The sequence below is a fragment of the Mesitornis unicolor genome, unplaced genomic scaffold, assembly GCF_000695765.1.
Source record: "Mesitornis unicolor isolate BGI_N332 unplaced genomic scaffold, ASM69576v1 scaffold222, whole genome shotgun sequence".
NCBI lineage: Eukaryota > Metazoa > Chordata > Aves > Mesitornithiformes > Mesitornithidae > Mesitornis > Mesitornis unicolor.
This window is the reverse complement of record NW_010166872.1, coordinates 7,490-14,978: the sequence shown is the minus strand read 5'-3', so window position 1 is coordinate 14,978 and position 7,489 is coordinate 7,490.

The window sequence follows — 7,489 nt, the reverse complement described above, 5'->3', positions numbered from 1 at the left end:
AGACGGTGGTTAAACTGAAGGACATGAAGGACAGGAGTCAGGACTCCCTTTTCTTCCCCATGTGCTCCAGGAAGACACATGTCTGATCTCTACCAGGTGATGGCACAGGGACAAACACTTCTGCCATGCAGCTCTCAAACAGGGAAGTTATTTAGGGCAGCAGCAAGCTGACATAGAAGGGACGCATGGTTTAGTTGAAGGTGGAGAATGCCAGTGGGTGGGAAAGGGGACAAAATCCTCAGGGTCTAAATGCAGGATTCCTAATCCAGCAGACCCTCCCAGTGCCACGACAGTGATATGGCTGGCAGAGAGGTAAGACCTCTGCCTTGCTTACTTCTCCACTTTCACCCAGCTTTTGTGCATCTGTGTTTGTGTTTAGAAAGGGTCAAATGTCAATCATCTGAGGGTTTAGGACAGATCTGAAGCCTTTTATGCTCCGGTCTCTGTACTCCAGAGAGTCTGCCTTAAACCTGCATTGGCAGTAAAAGATGACATGAACTGGGATAGACTATGACCTGTGTATCTCTGGATATATGCAGAAATATTTTCACCCAGGATCCCCAGAAATGGTCCATGAGAGTTTGCCAGTGGATAATGACAGGTTATAGACTGGATTTAACTCTGCAAAGTGACCTGATTTCAACCTCACTTTGTCGCATTAGATGCCAGAGTCTGGGATGAACTGCCTGTAAAACCTACTTCACCAAATCTATCTCTTTCCAGCCTCTGCTTCTGTCATAGGATCTCAGGATTTTTAAGGCTGAAAGGGACTTCAGGAGGTTTTTAGCTTAATCTCCTACTCTGATTTGAGTCAGCTACTGGGTCAGATGAGGTGGTTCAGGTTTCAGATGCTGAAAACCCCAGGGATGGGGATTGCACAATCCTCTTTGGGCAACCTGCTCCACTGCTTGACTGTCCTTAGAGGGAAAACCTTTTTCCTTAAACTCAGACTGTATGTCTTGTTTCAATTTATGCCCAATGTCTCTTGTCCTCTCACCAGCCACCTCTGTGAAGAGCCTGGCTCTATCTCCTTGATAAACTCCCCACAGCTAGGGGGAACTGCTGTTAGGCTCCTCCAAAGCCATTGCTTCTCGAGGATGGACAAGCTCTGGTCCCACACCAGGCACCAGTCAAGCACTGTAACCCTGACCATCTCCATGGCTTGTGCTGAACTCATTCATTGATCAAAATCTTGTACAAAGGGTTCTCAACCTAGTTGCAGCAGCTAGATATGGTCTAATATGTCCTGAGTGGAGGCGTGTAATCATTTCCACTTATCTCCTGGCTGTGCTCAGGCTACCATAGTCCAAGATACCTTTTTTTGCTGCCAGGACATGCTGCTGGATCATGTTCAGCCTGCTGTCCCCCAGCGCTCCCAGGTCCATTTCTAAACCCCAGCTAGTCAGTTGCTGCCAGGGACTCTTTCTTGCCAGGGCATTTGCCCTTGTTGAAAATCATGTTTCTCTTGGCCCTTTCCTCCAGCTTATCCAGGTATCTAGGTTAATCTCATTCAGTAACATATCCATCTCCTTTCAATCTGTGTGCTTTTCTTTTGTGGAGGTGGTGGGGGAGACAGAAGAGGCAAGGAGGAACGGGGGTTTTCCTTCTGGACCTGCTGGGGAATGACTTGCCGATTAAGACATAGTGATAAGCATTTTCATTGTATTTCTAATTAAAGTAAGGTGCGTGGGTAGAGGAGGAGGAGGAGTGAGGGGAGTCGGAAGCAAAGGGAGGAGGGAGATGTAGAGTGCTGGGACCTGACAGGGAGAGGCAATTTGAGGCAGACAGACAATTTCCGGGCACAGAGAGACAGACGGGCATGGAAGGACAGGAGCAGTGGACTGGGGCAGGCTGGAGAGGAGGCTCTCATTGCCACAGCAGATTTATCCCATGTGTTCACAAAAATGCAGCCTATTGAAATTGGCTGTCTGGCCCCAGGGGAGCTGGCAATGGGATGGGCAGAGAAGACTGGAGGATGTGTGGTGCTCTGGGTGGCCGCAGGAGGTCCAAGACAAGAGAGGGGCAAGAAGCGAAGAAGGGAAGGAAGAAAAAGGGTGAGCAGTGGGCAGGGATAGTTTCCTCCAAAACGGCTGAGCAAGGAGCAAGGAGGGGAGAGAAAAAAGCAAAACCCAAATCTCACAGCTCAGCAGGGATGGTGTAAATGTGGGTTGTCTCCTAGACCTTCCTGAACAGTTTTAAGGCACAGTAGATTAGAATCAGAACCAAGAAAAAAAAATTAGGAGAGAGAAAGAGAAAATCTAACAGCCTAATTGCAGGCAGACAAAAGGAACGCGTGGCAGCAGGCAGCAACAGAAAACCCCGCTGCAGGGAGGGGGAAAAGATGAAGGGGACACTGAGTCACAGCCAGCACTGGCACCTTCCCCAGTGCTGTCAAAACAGCGCTTTGCCGAGGACATGAAGCACCCAGAGTCTGGTGGCACTCACCCCTTGCAGCCTTTCAGGATGTCAGCTTTTGCTGCACCTCACCTTAGAGTAACTTTGATGGGGTTTGGATGGTTTTTTTCATTTGACATCTCTTTGCCATCTCATCTGGATGAGCGTTTTTTCCCAGGCCTATCTTACAGCAAGAAATGCCACTTCTTGGATATGAGCTTTAATTGTGAGCCAGATGAACCTGGTGGGCGAGTGAGAAAATAGGGATTCCAGGGCTTGGGAAAGCTTATGGTGAGGGCAAGCTGTGCTCTCTTTTAGCATCTTATGCTCAGAGGAGCTCTGCTAGATGCTATACTACCCAACTGTGATGTCAGGGTCCCTCCTCAATTATGCATTATGATGTACATTGCATTTCTTCTCTGAATCACTGTCTGGAGGACCCCATCTTACACCAAGGAGTCTGCAAAGAGCCTGAAGTTAGTATTCTGAAGGCAGGTGTGTAATTAACCCCACAGTCTTAGAGGGACTAATTTTTTCTATTAGTGAACAAGGGAATTTTTGTATTATCCCATATCTGCTGGGCTAGAATTTTCCCTTTCATTTCCAGAAATTCCTTCTTCTTCTTCTACAAGAAAAATTTTAAAAAAATAAATTAAAAAAAAAAGAAAACACAATCCCTCCCCTCCGCCTCCATGCCCTTTCAATCCCTATCAATCCTCCTATAGGGTACCAAAAGAAACTGGCCAGTCATTTGTTTAGTAACAAAACCCAAGAAGGGAATAAAATTAAGAGAAGCCAAAGTGGATTTAATTTACAAAAATAATAAAAAAAAAAAGAAGAAAAAGAATAACATGTTTAATTTACACCATAGGTCTCTATTCATCTGTCTCCAGCCCTGGAACTCTTTACTGCATTGAAGCTGGCAGTCACAATGCAGAGTTTTCCATTCAAAACACAGCTCGCGTCAATGGCTGCATTGTTCCTGGCTGCATTGTCCTCCACGGCTGGGGCTCATACGTCATGTGCTGGGAGGATCTGGAAGCAAGTGGGAAACTGAGGGCAGCCTGCTATCAATATTAATTATAATCATAGTAATTATTATTATTATTATTAGTGCCACTCCTTCTGGTGCGGAGGAGCCTGCAAGTTCTCTCCTTTTTCTTTTCATCTGAAAAGTCCTACTTTGTGGGGAAGATAGAGTGCTTTGTTTTCAGACTAAAAATATCTCCTGTATTTTATGGGTTTTTTTCTCCCCTTATTTAATGGGATGTTTGTCATTTTTGTTTCCTCACCAGGCAGAGGAAATGTTAATGAGTGCCTCTTTGTGCTGCGTTTGCCTCCTCAAGCCTGCCTGAGGCTAAATCAAGAAAGACAAAGAAGTGGCCAATATTTTTAATGGCAAAAATCTGAACTCTGGTGTTGGCTCCTGTGACCCTCATGAGGTCAACGCAAATAGAAAGACAACTTCAAATTAATTTCCTTTTCCTCCTGTGCACATCACTGATGAGCTGGTAGAGTACCTTTGTTGCTAGCAAAACAAGCAAGCTCCATGTTGAAGGCCCTGATTCAGATCTGGTTTGTGATAGGAACCTTGTGAAATTTCATCTGCCTTTATGCCACGTGGCTGAGAGCTGAATCTGGCTCATGTTTGGCTGCACACTTGACTCTTCCCCCACTTGTCCACCTTTAAGGTGCCACTCTTGAGTGTTCTAGTAAAGCATCCAGAATTTAGTGCTTTTTTTCTCCTCTGCACCAGCAAACACTGCAAATCACAGGTCTGCTAAAAAAGGAAAAGAGGTGGGATGGCTGTGAAGCTCATAGCCCTGGTTCATCTCCTGGAACGTCTGGGCTGATGGAGTCCCACTGGTCCATGACAGCTGTGCTCCTCACTATCTGCCAGGACGGTTCACCCATGCTGCTCTAGCATCTGTTGTCCATGGAGCCACTCTCACCCTCCCTTGCAACCCTGGCTCTGCTTTACCATTTCTGTCTGGGTTTAATGTTAACGCCCCCATGGCAAGGGAAGATGAAGTCCAGTGATGATGGTAGACAAGAACCAGAAGATCGCAGCCACTTACTGAAAAATGGACATGTCCCTTTTTTTATGGCAGATTGCCATGCCGTCAAACCATACCCTTGGTCATGCAGTGAAGTGGAGGGAAGCTGGGCAGCCATGTGTCTTTGGCAGTGCCAGTTGCTCACATGATGAGGAGCAAGTGGATCAGACTGCCCCGTATGTTATGTGCTCCTGCTCCTCAGAGACATCATACTGTTCCCATAGGTGAGACTGTGTTAAGCTCCTCATTGATATTCTCATCACCTACATGGTTTTTTTTTCTTTCTGGGCTAGGGAATGTGTGAAGGCCAATAGGGGTAGTGGGAGCCTGGTTTTCTATCAGTGAAGCTGGAAGATTTCTAAGCTGCAGATTTCCTGCTATGGGCTGTGGGGAGGAGGAAGCAATGGGAGATTCCTGTGACAAGCTTGACTTCACCTGCTGCTGGCCTCTCTCACAGAATCACAGAATCACAGAACATTAGGAGTTGGAATGGACCTCGAAAGATCATCCAGTCCAACCACACTGCCACAGCAGGATCACCTAGACCAGGTCACACAGGAACATGTCCAGGCGGGTTTTGAATGTCTGCAGAGAAGGAGACTCTACAACCTCTCTGGGCAGCCTGGGCCAGTGCTCCATAACCCTTACAATAAAGAAGTTTTTCCTCATGTTCAGATTGAACCTCCTATCTCCTTCACTCAAACCCAACACTCAGCCCCTGCACCCTCCTGGATGCCTTTCAGAGGAGCGGCTGTAACAGAAATATTGGTTTGCTGTGGTTGTTAGCAGCCAGTCCCAGTCCCATGGAGAATCTGCCACTGCCTCTTTTCCCCATCACAGTACTTGGTCCTACGCCTGCTGTGAGTGGCAACATCTCTGTTTCCTTGGAGGAAAATGTCAGAGGAAGCTAAGGAGTGCTCTGACAAAGCAGGTACAGATTTAGAGGGGATACAGAAGCCTCTTCACACATAGCATTGTAGGTATCCTCCAAGATGTGTAACAAGAACAAAGGCCATGTTTGTTTGGACAACTCTGTGCTAACCTCATTCTCAAATTCCCTATTACCTTCCCTCTGGCTGATGACCCTAAACTGGGTTAGAGTACTCCAGATTCATAATGGGGACACGCTAAGCAGATTTTTTGTCTGTTTTCAGGTCCAGATCCCTTTATCTGCAAGTGTGAATAGTTTAGTCTTCTTTTCATCCGAAGATATTCTTCTCCACCTGAACCATGGATCAGTTATTGCCTTGCTGAATAGATGGGTAGTTTTTCTCTCTTCAGGTACACATAAATGTGTCCTAAATGCTTTATTTTCCCTCGTTCTGGTTAATCCCAAAACATTTACAAACATGCCTACCCCTGCTTAGCTAGGATTTGGCCACATAAGTATCTTTTGACAACACCCCAGGTGAGTTCAAAGCCATGTTCTGCCTGATTTGGCACTGGGGTTTCAACTCAGGTCTCCTCATGTTCCTCAAGGTAAGGAAACACTGAATGCATTATTTTAACTCATTTTGTGGCCAATGTTTGTTTACTTGCTTGTTTCTTGTAATGCTTGGGGAGAGGTTAACTTGCCAATGGGCCATGAACTTCCTCCTTTGACGGTGGGGTACAGGCTGCTCTGCCTCTCTCTTAATAGGAAAATGTGTCTTGTTCTTTGCAGTGTACTCAATTAAGGCAGTGCAAGTGGCACCAAAGGGATACAGGGCCTTTCCATGGTCACAGTGCTGCTCTTGCCAGCCAAATCCATGTCTCCAGACATTGACAGTTCTCAGCTGTCCACTCTTACAGCTGTCATCACCATGAGGCTATAAACAAGGCCACTGCTTGTCTGTTTTTAGCAATTATATCACTCCATGGTTACTCAATTTACCGTTTTTCAGATTTTTCCTTCTACTTCTCCTTCTTCTAAGCTATTTCTCTTATTTTCTTCTCCCCCAAGCATTGTTTTAACAAAGGATTTCCCCTAAGTTTCCTCGCTTTCTGTTGTTAATCTCTTTTAGCCACGGGGAGCCACAGCTTGAGTCAGTGCGGGAGTTTTGTCCCCTCTGCTTGAGATAACAACAGAGCAGCTGCCTCATGTGGTAATGGGGAGCCTGCATCACTAATAACAGAAAGGGTAATGTTAGGTCACTTCTGAAGGGAAGGGAGCCTCATTCAGTGCATCCTCATCGCAGCCTAATTCAACCAGCTTTTTCCATTTCCATTATTTAAGTCCCTGTAAATGAGAGACGGATAATTAGGGACAGCAGGGAGTCTCAGAGGAAACAGAGGAACGTGAGAAGCAAGCAGCAGACTGTACTAATTTCTTCTTTCCAAATGTATGGGGCCCCAAACATCTCTAAAAGACATATTAGATTTGGGCTAGCAGGACCTGGGGAATGAGCTGCTGTGTAAAGCTCTCCAGGAGCTTTGGCTTGCCCCAGAAAAACTTTGGCACAGTGCCTCAGCTTCCCAGTAAATCACTATCCCCACACTGAACATGAGCGCTTGGTGGTCTCAGGCTGGAGATCAATGGGTTCACTGGGAGGAGAACACTGCAGAGGACTCATATCTCTGCACTGAGAAAGCTGTGTATTTGGGAGCATGAAGCAAATAGAAGGGTTAGGTGAAGGTGCCTGTGTGGGTCCTATTTAGAGCTTGAGACATGGAAGGCCCATGAAGCAGAGGCTGCAGGTCCCACATAAGGTGCAGACTGCTCTGAGACAGCATGAGGAGGACAAGGACAGGGAAGGAGTCACCTTTTAAGGACAGAAGCACACATATGGGACAGAAGTGTTCCTGACACCAGTCTTTTCCTTGCTAGTGTCTCCCCACATGATCATGGCCATTTACTCAATCTTCTTGTGGAGACTATCACTCAGGAGGGTTGGTCCTAGCTAGAAAAAAGACTGCTGAGAAGGAAACCTTTGTCCCCACAGATCTATTCAACCTTAGCAAGGCCAAAACAGGGATTAAAAAAAAAAAGAAAAAAGAAAAAAGAAAAAACAAGGAAATAAAAGGAAAAAAGGGGGAAAAAAGAAAAAAAAAAAAAGAAA